General features: G+C 38.1%; 1 protein-coding gene across 9 annotated transcripts in view; it reads right to left on the bottom strand.

Moving 5' to 3' along the window:
• The window catches only part of LOC144972560 (uncharacterized), an 83,600-nt gene that overhangs the window by 11,041 nt on the left and 57,392 nt on the right, over positions 1-15,167 (bottom strand). The window contains exons 1-2 of one of the 9 annotated variants that reach the window (XM_078913903.1): positions 10,892-10,931; positions 5,405-5,584 (exon numbers count right to left, since the gene is read on the bottom strand). The exons of 5 other annotated variants lie outside the window; for them this stretch is intronic. The gene's annotated coding sequence lies outside the window, so the exon portion shown is untranslated. Of the gene's footprint in view, positions 1-3,363; positions 3,429-4,785; positions 5,070-5,404; positions 5,585-10,891; positions 11,120-15,167 lie in introns of those variants that run through there. 3 more of the 9 variants (XM_078913902.1, XM_078913905.1, XM_078913904.1) reach the window with 3 other exon arrangements.

Raw genomic sequence — 15,167 nt, forward strand, 5'->3', positions numbered from 1 at the left:
TACACATTCTGATCACAAGACACATGAAAAGTTCTAGCCATCATGAAGAATAAAAAGTATCGATTTTCTTTGTTTAGAACCACGATGGCCAACGTTGATGGGCGACGTGACATCAGACTATTGAATCCAATTACAGGCCGTCCCTCTCACAGCCAGGCTAAGGGTGCCGTGCACGTCGGGGTCCAGGATTCGATTCGTGTCACCTCAACAAAAATAAAAATACCTTTTTATTCACTATTACTTTCCAACACTTCTCTACTCTTTTTATTTCTTGTTATTTGTTTTTGTTATCAAGGTATAAATAAAACAATCTGACAACTCTAACCACTACGAAATTCAAGTGACTGTTATCTTCCACGATGGCGTGGAAGGGATGTTTTAGAAAGCTTTTTTTAATATCGAGGAGACGATGCATTGTGTTAGTTATCGTCATCTATCTTAATTTTATATCTCGATAAACACCAAAAGATAGTTTGCGAACACAATGACATACACCAACCACATTCTTAATCTATTCGTATCAAATGCAGGCAAGACTGAACTCCTATTCACCCAAGGAAGAGACAGAAGTCTTTTGTTAAAATGGCTATAATTGTGTGACGACATCCAAAGTGTTAAATTAACGTCAAGTAAAGCAAGCAGAATGGAGAAGATCAACAATTAATTTTGATAAGGATATTATTTACAGAGAAATTTGGAAGATGTTTCAAGAGCAAGACTTAGTAACGTGTGGCTCTCCACCTGAAACCTATAGATAGTTCGAAGATGACGTCACTCAGGTCTTTGTTATTGTTTTTTTGCCATCCACGTTTATGAGTAATGCTCACTGAACTGTATTAGCCTGACTATAAACGTTCATGGATACACAGTTTTGTGTGTTGGTCCGTTATACTTCCGGATGGCAATGTTATGAGCTTCTTAGCCAAGCGCATACTATCTATAGCGCTTGGCTAAGAAGCTCATAACATTGCCATCCGGAAGTATAACGGACCAACACACAAAACGGTGAGTATCCATGAACGTTTATAGTCGGGTTAATACAGTTCAGTGAGCATTTTGCTCATAAACGCGGTTGGCAAAAAAGAATAACAAAGACATGAGTGACGTAATCTTCGAACTATCTATATTCCGAGTGATTGCGAAGCTAAAACGGACTTTACAGGGAAAACTATGACATTCTGGTTAATTTTATGTGTCTAGTAGAAGACAATGGGAATAATGAATAAATAATAATGGAAATAAATAGTTTGTGAAAAGTGACAAAAACAAACACGTCTAATTACTGGTTTCTTTTACTTTGAAGTCACTTTTTAGAAGTTGGTTCACCCGTGGTCATCGTTATCCTACAGCCTGACACGGACCAAAAAATTATGTCAAAAGACATGCCTTTAGCCACAAAAGAAAACAAATAGTGAGTTGTATTCAACAGTTCAACCAATGAGATCACTTGTTTCCTTGAGCATTGCTAACAGCAACTCAGTAGACTGCAAAAACTTAGAAAATGACGTCAAACTATAGATAGAATGCGCTTGGCCAAGGAGTTCACAACATTGCCATCCGGAAGTATAACGGACCAACACACAAACTATGTGTAATCATGAACTTTTATAGTCTGGTTAATACAGTTTAGTGAGAACAACTCACAAACGCGGATGGCAAAAACAATAACAATGGCCTGAGTGACGTCATCTGCATACTATCTATAAGTCCTAGTTGACAAAAAATGATGTCAAAATGCCAGTCTATGGCCACGAAAGACAACAAATCGTAAGTTGTATTCAATAGTTCAACCAATGGGACCACTTGTTTCCATGAACACTACTAACGACAACTCACTAGACGGTGCAAAAACCAAATAATGACGTCAAAATGCCAGTCTTTTGGGGTTTCAGTGTCAGGCTATAACTTAACGATGGATACGGTAAACTCAGGGCCTGGCACTGACCAGCAAATGACGTAAAAAAACAAGTCTTTGGCCATAAAAGAAAAACAAACAAACCGTGAGTTGTATTCAACAATTCAATTCATAATGGGATCACTTGTTTCCTTGACCACGACTAAAGACACCTCTCAAGGCAGTCCACAAACCTAAAAATGGCGTCAAAATATGCGTCTTAGTGGGTCTTAGCGTGGCCTTCGTAAAGTTATGGCCTGATACTGACCAAAAAATGACGTCAAAATGCCAGTCTTTTGCCACAAAAGAAAACAAATCGTGAGTTGTATTCAATAGTTCAACCAATGAAATAACTTGTTTCCATGAGCTCTACTAACGACAACTCACAAGGCGTGAAAAACAATAATGACGTCAAACTGCCAGCTTGGATTCAGTATCAGCTATAACAACGAGCTAGTCTAGCGTACCTCGTTATGTTTAGCCTGATACTGAAACCCAAGACTGCAGTTTGACGTCTTTTTTTTGCACGCTAGGAATGTCGTAGTAGAGCTCATGAAACAATTTCATGTGAACATTGAATACACTCACATTTACATTTGCGCAAACTGGCTTTGACGTCATCTTGGTAGTTCGCCATAACTTTACGAAGCACGTCTTAGGTGGCTATAAGTTAGCGATGACTACGGTTCACCACCCAACATAATAACGTTCTGATAGAATGAGGAATAGTATCATAGAGATAGTATGCGCTTGGCCATCCGGAAGTATAACGGACCAAGACACAAAACTATGTGCAACCATGAACTTTTATAATATGGTTAATACAGTATATGGAGAATTACTCATAAACATGAATGGCAAAAATCAATAACTTAGACCCAAGTGACGTCAACTTCGTTCGTTCGAGATAGAACAAAGCTGACATCACTCAGGTCTTTATTATTGTTTTTTTTTTTTTTAATGTTTTTTTCTTTTTTTTTTTTTTGTCATCCATTTATACGAGTAATTCTTAGTAAACCGTAATAATAAGACTATAAACCTTCAAGGTTACACATAGTTCTGTGTGTTGGTCCGTTATATTTCCGGATTGCAATGTTGTGAGTTTCTTAGCCAAGCGTACAGCATCTATATGAACCAAATGAGATTTGAACAGATTGATTCCACTTCCATTATCCATCGAAAAAATACACATTCATGTCCACGTGGTGAATTAGTCCTCATCAGCTCACAACACAATATTTTTTCTTGGTTAAAAACATTTAAAAAACAAAACAAAACCCATCAACATCAAGAATAGAAGGAATGAAATTGACATAAGTCTTCTCTTTGTTATTGTTTTCAACCAGCCCCTTTTATGAGTAAATAGTTCTCACTAACTTGTAACAACCAGACTATAAACGTTCAAGATCACACGTAGTTTTATGCGTTGGTACGTTTTATTCAGCTAGCGGATGTTGTGAATATATTACCTAAACACGTAGCATCAATACAATGTTTCATCACACTTCCGGCATGTGTCGGATGATATTTTCTGAGAAGAAAAGTTATATTCTAAAGTACACGCAAAGTGCTTAGCTTTGAGTGGCACAGGGTTTTGTTGACATGCAAAGGCAATCTTAACAGGAAATAGCCTCTTGGTATTTTACGTTATCAACACATTCTAGTGTCTATTGTTAGGAATACGGTAATATGTAACACATCGCCTCAAAACGGTATTATGTCGGGGTGAACCAGATGCCAGAAAAAGGGTTTCAAGTTGAAACGACAAAAAATCAGAAATTTTAGTTGTCAAATATAGAAATGATATTCACTCTCCCCAATAAAACAGAAAAAAAACAACCCAAATCTCATAATTTTAAACTGTAATGTCAAGTTTTAAGTATCTAAACCAGCAACGACATTAATATCATATTGAGGTGATGGGTCACTTATGGAATTGCACTAAAACTCGAAGTGACAGAGTTCGAGCGAAGCCATCGTAAAGTTATAGTCTGACACTGACCAAAAATGACGTCAAAAGACAAGTCTTTGGCCACGAAAGAAAACAAATCGTGAGTTGTATTCAACATTTCAACAAATGAAATAGCTTGTTTCCTTGAGCTCCACTAATGACAACTCATCAGAAGCTACACAAACCTAGAAACTATAAGTCTTAGTGGGTTCTAGTGTCAGGCTATAGATAGAATGCGCTTGGCCAAGGAGTTCACAACATTGCCATCCGGAAGTATAACGGACCAACACACAAACTCTGTGTAACCATGAATGTTTATAGTCAGGTTAATACAGTTTAGTGAGAACAACTCACAAACGCGGATGGCAAAAACAATAACAAAGGCCTGAGTGACGTCATCTGCATACTATCTATAGATAGTATGCGGTTGGCTAAGAATTCATAACATTGCCATCCGGAAGTATAACGAACCAACACACAAACTGTGTGTAACCGTGAACGTTTATAGTCGGGTTAATACAGTTCAGTGAGCATTACTCATAAACACGGATGGCAAAAAACAATAACAAAGACCCGAGTGACGTCATCTTCGAACTATCTATAAGTTATCGATGTCGACGGTTCGAGTCCCATTGTCGGCAGATTATGATGACGTGTTTTCTTGAGCTATAAACGTAATCCATAGTGATGCCCCCCCCCCCCCCCCCTTTCATCACCTCAACATTAAGGAACATCCCGTGAGATCTTATATTCAGAACTTCAGTTGTAATAATGAGGGTGATGATGATGTTGACGATGTTGATGATGATGATGATGATGATGATGATGATGATGATGATGAAGATGATGATGATGATGAAAATGATGATGATGAAGATGATGAAGATGATGATGATGATGATGATGATGATGATGATGATAATGATGATGATGATGATACCTCGCGAGGTCTTCCTTAGTCCAAGATTTGAGAGAAGTTGGTTCACCCGTGGTCATCGTTATCCTACAGCCTGACACTGACCAAAAAATTATGTCAAAAGACATGCCTTTAGCCACAAAAGAAAACAAATAGTGAGTTGTATTCAATAGTTCAACCAACGGAATCACTTGTTTCCTTGAGCATTGCTAACAGCAACTCAGTGGGCTGCAAAAACTTAGAAAATGACGTCAAACTATAAGTCCCAGTGGGATATAGCGTAGCCATCGTTAACTTATAGCCTGTCACTGACCAAAAAATGATGTCAAAATGCCAGTCTATGGCCACGAAAGAAAACAAATCGTAAGTTGTATTCAATACTTCAACCAATGGGACCACTTGTTTCCATGAACACTACTAACGACAACTCACTAGACGGTGCAAAAACCAAATAATGACGTCAAAATGCCAGTCTTTTTGGGTTTCAGTGTCAGGCTATAACTTAACGATGGATACGGTAAACTCAGTGCCTGGCACTGACCAGCAAATGACGTAAAAAAAACAAGTCTCTGGCCACAGAAAACAAAAAAAAAAAAAACCAAAAAAAAAAAACAAACAAAAAACCAAAAAAAAACAAACAAACCGTGAGTTGTATTCAACAATTCAATCAATGGGATCAATTGTTTCCTTGACCACGACTAAAGACAACTCTCAAGGCAGTCCACAAACCTAAAAATGGCGTCAAAATATGCGTCTTAGTGGGTTTTAGTGTCAGGCGAGAAGTTAGTGATGACTACGGTTCACCACCCAACATTATAACGTTCTGATAGAATGAGGAATAGTATCATAGAGATAGTATGCGCTTGGCCATCCGGAAGTATAACGGACCAAGACACAAAACTATGTGCAACCATGAACTTTTATAATATGGTTAATACAGTATATGGAAAATTACTCATAAACGTGGATGGCAAAAATCAATAACTAAGACCCAAGTGACGTCAACTTCGTTCGTGATAGAACAAAGCTGACGTCACTCAGGTCTTTATTATTGTTTTGTTTTTTTTTAAAATGTTTTTTTCTTTTTTTGCCATTCATTTATACGAGTAATTCTTAGTAAACCGTAATAATAAGACTATAAACCTTCAAGGTTACACATAGTTCTGTGTGTTGGTCCGTTATATTTCCGGATTGCAATGTTGTGAGTTTCTTAGCGAAGCGTACAGCATCTATATGAACCAAATGAGATTTGAACAGATTGATTCCACTTCCATTATCCATCGAAAAAATACACATTCATGTCCACGTGGTGAATTAGTCCTCATCAGCTCACAACACAATATTTTTTCTTGGTTAAAAAACATTAAAAAAACAAAACAAAACAAAACACATCAACATCAAGAATAGAAGGAATGAAATTGACTTAAGTCTGCTCTTTGTTATTGTTTTCAGCCAGCCCCTTTTATGAGTAGATAGTTCTCACTAACCAGACTATAAACGTTCAAGATCACACATAGTTTTGTGCGTTGATACGTTTTATTCAGCTAGCGGATGTTGTGAATATATTACCTAAACACATAGCATAAATACAATGTTTCATCACACTTCCGGCATGTGTCGGATGATATTTTCTGAGAAGAAAAGTTATATTCTAAAGTACACGCAACGTGCTTAGCTCTGAGTGGCATATGGTTTTGTTGACATGCAAAGGCAATCTTAACAGGAAATAGCCTCTTGGTATTTTACGTGATCAACACATTCTAGTGTCTATTGTTAGGAATACGGTAATATGTAACACATCGCCTCAAAACGCTATTATGTCGGGGTGAACCAGATGCCAGAAAAAGGGAATTTTCAAGTTGAAACGACAAAAAATCTGAAATTTTAGTTGTCAAATATAGAAATGATATTCACTCTCCCCAATAAAACAGAAAAAAACCAACCCAAATCTCATACTTTTAAACTGTAATGTCAAGTTTTAAGTATCTAAACCAGCAACGACATTAATATCATATTGAGGTGATGGGTCACTTATGGCATTGCACTAAAACTCGAAGTGACAGAGTTCGAGCGTAGCCATCGTAAAGTTATGGTCTGACACAGACCAAAAAATTACGTCAAAAGACAAGTCTTTGGCCACGAAAGAAAACAAATCGTGAGTTGTATTCAACATTTCAACAAATGAAATAGCTTGTTTCCTTGAGCTCCACTAATGACAACTCATCAGAAGCTACACAAACCAAGAAACTATAAGTCAGTGGGTTCTAGTGTCAGGCTATAAGTTATCGATGTCGACGGTTCGAGTCCCATTGTCGGCAGATTATGATGACGTGTTTTCTTGAGCTATAAACGTAATCCATATTGATGCCTAGGTGGGTGGATGCTTCGTTTCGGCTGACGATTAGGATATCTCGTGTCCTTCTTTAGAGAAACAAAAACCCATACCCCCCACCCCCCTTTTCATCACTTCAACATTAAGGAACATCCCTGTTTCCCGTGAGATCTTATGTTCAGAGCTTCAATTGTAATAATGAGGGTGATGATGATGTTGACGGTGTTGATGATGATGATGATGATGATGATGATGATGATGATGATGATGATGATGATGATGATGATGATGATGATACCTCGCGAGGTCTTCCTTAGTCCAAGTTTGAGAGTTTTTGTTTCATCCAGGCGTATCAAAAGATTGAAGAAGAAGAAGAAGAAAAAGAAGAAGAAGAAGAAGAAGAAGAAGAAGAAGAAGAAGAAGAAGAAGAAGAAGAAGAAGAAGAAGAAGAAGAAGAAGAAGAGAGAGAGAGAAGAAGAAGAAGAGAAGAAGGAGAGAGAGAGAGGAGAGAAGGAGAGAAAGAAGAAGAAGAAGAGAAGAAGAAGAAGAAGAAGAAGAAGAAGAAGAAGAAGAAGAAAGAAGAAGAAGAAGAAGAAGAAGAAGAAGAAGAAGAAGAAGAAAGAAGAAGAAGAAGAAGAAGAAGAAGAAAAGAAGAAGAAGAAGAAGAAGAAGAAGAAGAAGAAGAAGAAGAAGAAGAAGAAGAAGAAGAAGAAGAAGAAGAAGAAAGAAGAAGAAGAAGAAGAAGAAGAAGAAGAAGAAGAAGAAGAAGAAGAAGAAGAAGAAGAAGAAGAAGAAGAAGAAGAAGAAGAAGAAGAAGAAGAAGAAGAAGAAGAAGAAGAAGAAGAAGCAGAAGAAGAAGAAGAAGAAGAAGAAGAAGAAGAAGAAGAAGAAGAAGAAGAAGAAGAAGCGCACACCATCAAAACAGTTTAGTGAGAATTACTCACAAACACGAATGGCAAAAAACAGGAACAAAGGCCTGAGTGACATTATCTTCGTTCTATCTATAGATATAATGAAGTTGACGTCACCCGTGTCTTGGTTATTGTTTTTTGCCATCCGCGTTATGAGTAATTGGATTCAATAGTCTGATGTCACGTCGCCCAGCAACGGCGAGCAGCGTGGTTCTAAACAAAGAAAATTGGTACTTTTTATTCTTCATGCTGGCTAGAACTATTCATAATAATCATGTGATCAGAATGTATAAAAGTCAAAACATGATCACATTTATAATGTTTTTCTCCTCTGGATACACTTCTCTGCTCGTCAGAGAAATATTTCAAAAGGGCGTCCGCCAAATGTTCCGATAGGTTAGAGCCAGTTACTAAGTTACCATGCGTCATTACGAGGGAAGTGACGTTACGACTGTTGAAGCGTACTGCTCATAAAAAATACATTAACAAAGACTCGAGTGACGTCAACTTCATTCTATCTATATTCATGTTTGCTTCTTTGCTGTGAAGTTGTATGTGTTTCTACTTGATAGATGAGTTATTGAGTGAATGCATTATCTACCAAATTCAGTGCCTTACAATTACAATGACCTCTTTACATGGGACTGCACTCGTCGAAATCATTCAGCCCTAAAATAGTGTTGACATGTGTGCTGTCCTCTTAAAAGTATTCACTGTGTCGCCTAATATTCAAGAGTCAATAGAAAGAATGACGTTGACGTCACTCGGGTGTTTGTTATTGTTTTTTTTTTTTTTTTGCCATCCGCTTTATGAGTAATGCTCACTGAACTGTATTAACCTGACTATAAACGTTCATGGATACATACAGTTTTGTGTGTTGGTCCGTTATACTTCCGGATGGCAATGTTATGAGCTTCTTAGCCAAGCGCATAGTATTGCCATCCGGAAGTATAACGGACCAACACACAAACTCTGTGTAACCATGAACTTTTATAGTCTGGTTAATACAGTTCAGTGAGAATACTCACAAACGCAGATGGCAAAATATAACAACAAAGGCTTTTATGGCGTCATCTTCGAACTCTCTATAGATAGTATGCGCTTGGCTAAGAAGCTCATAACATTGCCATCCGGAAGTATAACGGACCAACACACAAAACTGTGTGAATCCATGAACGTTTATAGTCGGGTTAATACAGTTCAGTGAGCATTACTCATAAACGCGGATGGCAAAAAAAACAATAACAAAGACTTGAGTGACGTCATCTTCGAAATATCTAAAGACACTTAGATAACCACGCCCTGCAGACTGTCGTCATAATGTAAACTGGTAGTAATTGGTGAACAAAACGAACTACACACATTTTACCATCGAAGGGATGTGTCTGAGTAAAATACCCTCGCTCAGTTCTATGTTATTGTTTTTTTTTTTTGCTATCCATTTTTATGAGTAATAAGCTTCAACAGGCGTGACGTCACTTCCTTCGAAATGACGCATAGTAAATTAGTAACTGGTTCTAAATTATCGGAACAATGGCGGACGCTCTCCGAGAAGCATACAAGTGTATCCAGAGGAGAAAAACATTATAAATCTGATCATGTTTTGACTTTTATACATTCTGTTCACATGACATGTGAAAAAGTTCTAGGCAGCATGAAGAATAAAAAGTACCAATTTTATTTGTTTAGAACCAACCTGCTCGTTGCTGGACAGACGTGACATCAGACAATTGAATCCAATTCTCACAAAACTATATAAACCAGACTATACGCGTTCAAGGTTACACATATAGATAGTATGCGCTTGGCTAAGAAGCTTATAACATTGCCATCCGGAAGTATAACGGACCAACGCACAAAACTGTGTGTATCCATGAACGTTTATAGCCGGGTTAATACAGTTCAGTGAGCATTACTCATAAACGCGGATGGCAAAAAACAATAACAAAGACATGTGTGACGTCATCTTCGAACTACCTATAGATAGAATGCGCTTGGCCAAGGAATTCACAACATTTGCCATCCGGAGGTATAACGGACCAACACACAAACTCTGTGTAACCATGAACTTTTATCGTCTGGTTAATACAATTTAGTGAGAACAACTCACAAACGCGGATGGCAAGAACAATAACAAAGGCCTGAGTGACGTCATCTTCGAACTATCTATACCAAGTTTGGGTGTGAGTCCGTTATATTTCCGGATCGCAATGTTGTGAGTTTCTTAGCCAAGTGCACAGCATCTATAGAACCAACACAGGAAACGTGTACAAATTTACCGTTTATAATATGATCGAAAAAAAATTGTGATAACTAGTCATCCAATCGTCGGTATAAAAACAATAACAGTGATCAGAAAAATTCGATTCATTGACTAAGGATGGTATGCGCTTGGCTAAGAATCTCACATTGCCACCCGGAAGTATAACGGACCAACACACAAAACTATGTGTAACCATAAACGTTTATAGTCTGGTTAATATAGTTTAGTGAGAATTACTCATTAACGCGGATGGCAAAAAAAAACCCAAACAGACCAATAACAAAGACCTGAGTGACGTCAACTTCATTCTATCTATATCATTTATAAACGACCCTACTGTGGTTGTCCGAGCAAATGTGAAGGTGTGTCCCAAATTCCATGATTTGATTGGTCAAAAATTTACTGATCTATTGTGCATGTGTGTAGTTTTGTGTTCTTGTCAAAGGTTCTTGTGTATAATGTAGCCCACGTGAGCATGTACGTTTATCTGTCCACTATAGATAGTGTGCGCTTGGCTAAGCAACTCACAATATTGTCATCCGGATATATAACGGACCAACACACAAAACTTGGATGAAAGCCTTGTAATGAAAACCCAAAAATGGCCACAATTTTAGAACTCACAAAGTGATTCCTATTCACACCATGAACGCATTGCAGTGAAAACCCAGAAATGGCCACAATTTTAGACCTCACAAAGTGACTTCAAATCACATGATGAAAACCTTGTAATGATAACCCAGAAATGGCGATACCTCTCCGAAACGTAACACTTGTTATTTCGATAACAATTTTAAAAAGATCTGTTCAGTATTATTTGAGTATTGAAATCAAGATTAGTTATCACAGCGTGAAGTTCAACTTTTAAGGCATGATAATAATTGTGACAGAGAAATTAGGTCTAAGCTGATAACCTAAACCAGCTAACTGCCTACTTTGGAAAAAACACGTATTTAAAAATTTGGCCTGAAAATTCGTCCTTCAATTATCGATAGATTTAAATGGCCTTCGTCTTGACAAAGGCTCTCAAACCTGGGACTTTAAGGAAGACTTCGCCAGGTCCCAGGTTTGACAGTTTTTTTTGCAAAGAGAGGGCCATTTAAATCCATCGGTATTTTGAAGGACGAGTTTTCTGGCCAAATTTTTAAATACGTGTCTTTCTAGAGTACGGCAGTTCACTGTTTAATATCCACATAACATGTTGTCAAACGCCCAAATCCGGTATTATGATGTAGCAATGACTATCCCGCACAAATCTTTGGGCCTCTTTTTCGCTCACGAAGTGCCCGAATTCGCGTCAAAATATGGGACGAAGCCGTTTCGTATATGCTATTTTAAAAAATTAATTACGACGCTGTTTATCGATGAATATGACTGAAAGTTGGCACACAGTTAGAAAAAAGGTCATTTAGATTATGTCAAGCGACAAAACTCGTACGATTACCAGAAGACCGTTAAAAATAGATTTTTACTCTTTGGAGTAAAATATTTCTAAAACTACCGGGCGTGGAGGTTTTGTCGCTGACAAGGTAATACATGAGCATTTCTTCTTTTTGGTTGGAAAATTTCATATGAATATGACGAGTACTTTTCCCGTATTTTACAAAACACCATCCTAATTTGCTCTTCAAGTTTCAATCTTTTAATCTATTTATTACGCAAGATACAACCAAAGGTCGAAAAAAAATGCCGAAAAAGCGTCCCATATTTTCGCGTTTTTTTCCTCTTTGCGGGTCATCCAAATAAATGACACATTTGAAACTGCATAACTTGTTTATTTATGAATGGATTTTCAAAATTCAAAAACAATTTTACTCAGTGGAGATAGGGCTTTGATTTTAGACCAAAAAAAAATCCTCAAAAAGAGAAAAAAAAAATTTTTCATAGTCATTGCTATATAATGAGAGGAACCTTAGTGCTGAAATTTGAATTTAAACTCTAAACTGAACTTTGAGCTGAACCGATTGCTTTTCATTCAGGAAACAAAAATTAGTTTCTTAAATTATTAAAAACGAAAATTCCGTAAGTCTGATCAGTATTGCTATCCGATTCTCTTTCTTTGGTTTCATTCGGCATAATACCATATTGACGCCGAGGATCACATATTAACATATTACATGATAAACGAAGAGCAGCCGCAGTTATCTACGACCATCATTATCAATATACGCTTCAACAGTCGTGACGTCACTTCCCTCGTAATGACACATGGTAACTTAGTTTCTGGCTTAGTAACTATCAGAACAATGGCGGAAGCTCTTATGAAATATCTCTCAGACAAGCATAAAAGCGTATCCAGAGGGAAAAAAACATTATAAATCTGATCATGTTTTGACTTTTACACATTCTGATCACAAGACATATGAAAAGTTCTAGCCAGCATGAAAAATAAAAAGTACAGATTTTCTTTGTTTAGAACCACGATGGCCGCTGTTGCTGGGCGACGTGACATCAGACTATTGAATCCAATTATTGTGTAGATATCAAATTAAGAAAATGAGAAACAGGCACCGGTGTAAGATAAAGAACTGAACAAGTGTGTATGAAAGGTGCCATACAAAGCAAGAAAAAAAAAAGAAAAACTGGGGATTGAACCTCAGACCTTCTGACTACCGTTCAGACGTGCTACCATTTCACCACAGAGGCTCTCGATAGTTGGAACAATTTTAATGCATATAGATAGTATGCGCTTGGCTAAGAAGCTCACAACATTGTCATGCGGAAGTATAACGGACCAATACACAAAACTGTGTGTAACCATGAATGTTTATAGTTTGGTTAATACAGTTTAGTGAGAATTACTAATAAACGAGGATGGCAAAAATCAATAACAAAGACCTGAGTGCCGTCAACTTCGAACTATCACAAGGGTACGCGTTTTCCGCTGTGGCACCCCGCTTGCATCAAACAACACATACATTGAACAAGAGAGATCGAGGATGAAGATATTTGCGTGTTTTCCATTCACGTTCATCAATTCAAATTGCTGCAAAGAAAGAACCAAACGGTGCAGAACATGCAGCATTACAATTAATTAAAACCGTATCGCGGTCATTGTTTCTTAAAATCGCATTAAATTTATATTTTTAAGAGTATTATTGCTTCTTTTAATAATTGTGCGACTATGTGCTCTTATTATGGTATGACACTCGCCTTTGGACCAGAATGTCCTTGATTGGAGTCCCGCTCTGAGCGGCGCAAAGTTGAGTCTTTCAAAAAACAAAAAGCTTTTAACTCACATTTTTCCACCGTCCTCATGTGCAAAATGAGTATCTAGCCGTTAACAGTGTTTTCTCTGTCCGAAAAAAATGTGTTATCCTTAACGGACGCCATGTTTCGACTTGCACATTAAGTGTTGCTGTTGGCAAGGGGCCCTAAAGTAGTGCCGCGCTGAAGACCGGTCTGGACCGCGGTCCGACGGTCTTTTAGCTGTGAACCGAAGACCGGTCCCATAGGGGAAGACCGGCGGCGGTCCTCACTTCTTATCACCTTTCAACTAGTGCGGGGCGGTCCTTGCAAGGACCACGGTCCTACGGTCTCGAGCCATAGCCTACTACTTCCCCAGCGATTCGTTGCTTCGGTTGCCTATCTTCCACCAATCACCACCCATCCCACTTAATTAATCGCACCCACCCCCCTTTGCCATACACTAAACGACACAGACGACCATACAGGCAGACGACCACCAACCTCCACTCCGCAAACCGCCCTTTCGTGTGTGAGATAGGGGGAACAGGAGGCGCACGCCTTGGACGATTCCATTATACGGGGTAAATTTCAAAATTTACTACACCATAATGATCGCAATAATAACTCAAGCCAAACAGGCCTTCATGGACCTGGGAAACATTTTGAAAAACAAACAGATGTCGTTCGGGATTAGATTCCGAGTCTTGAAGTGCTACGTGTGGCCAATCTTGTTATACGGATGCGAAAGCTGGACTACAAATGCAGAAACACAAAAGAACATTGAAGCTTTTGAAATGTGGTGCTTGAGAAGGATGCAGAGAATATCGTATACTGCACACAAAACGAACGAAGAAGTGCTAAAACAAACATACCAACAAAGGAAACTAATGCCCTTAATAGTGGATCGACAACTATCCTTTTTCGGACACATAGTAAGGAAAGATAAGAATGAATACCTGGCAAGTTGTGGAAAAATACCTGGTAAACGCGCCCGGGGGAGACAAAGAAAAACACTCATAGACCAACTGAAGGGCTTCACCAACCTAACAATCCAAGAGCTGTTTGAAAACGCAAGAGACAGGGAGGAATGGAGAGAGATAATTCATGCAGTATCCGAAGCCTGGACCAGGCATGGAACCTAGAAGAAGAAGAATGATCGCAATGACAATGATCTATGGTGAAGGCATGACCCCTCTTCTCTAATGGGTTATTGTTTGAAATGTATGTGACTACAAAAGATGTGTGTGTTTGTGTGTGTGTGTGTATGTGTGTGTGTCGAACCTAGCAAGTAGCAAATCCGATTTTTTGTTTTCTTTTGTCCATCTCTTGTCACCACTCCTTTCTATCGCAGTGTTGTCATTTAAAATAATACAATAATATTAAAATTTCGTTTGGTGTTTTTACTAATCAAATAATATGAGTTTCATTAGTTTCTTCCTTCCAAAAAACCCAGTTATAACGTCTGAATTTTAAAAAAGTCCAATAGAATATTTGGGAACCCCGATAGCTCAGCTGATAGAGCACTCTCTTTATACGCAAAGGACCAGAGATCGATCCCGGGTGCAGTCGATTTTTTTCTGAATCCCTGTCTACTCAGCAATGAATGGGTAGCTGAGTTTGTTAGATCTGGCGAAAAGTCACCATCGACCCCTCTTATCACCTCATCCACCCCCTCTTATTATAACTTCACGTCTCTCTCTTACTCTTCAAT

The sequence above is a fragment of the Berghia stephanieae genome, chromosome 5 (genome assembly GCF_034508935.2).
Source record: "Berghia stephanieae isolate SIO BIC M18660-M18661 chromosome 5, UCSD_Bste_1.3, whole genome shotgun sequence".
NCBI classification, from domain to species: domain Eukaryota; kingdom Metazoa; phylum Mollusca; class Gastropoda; order Nudibranchia; family Aeolidiidae; genus Berghia; species Berghia stephanieae.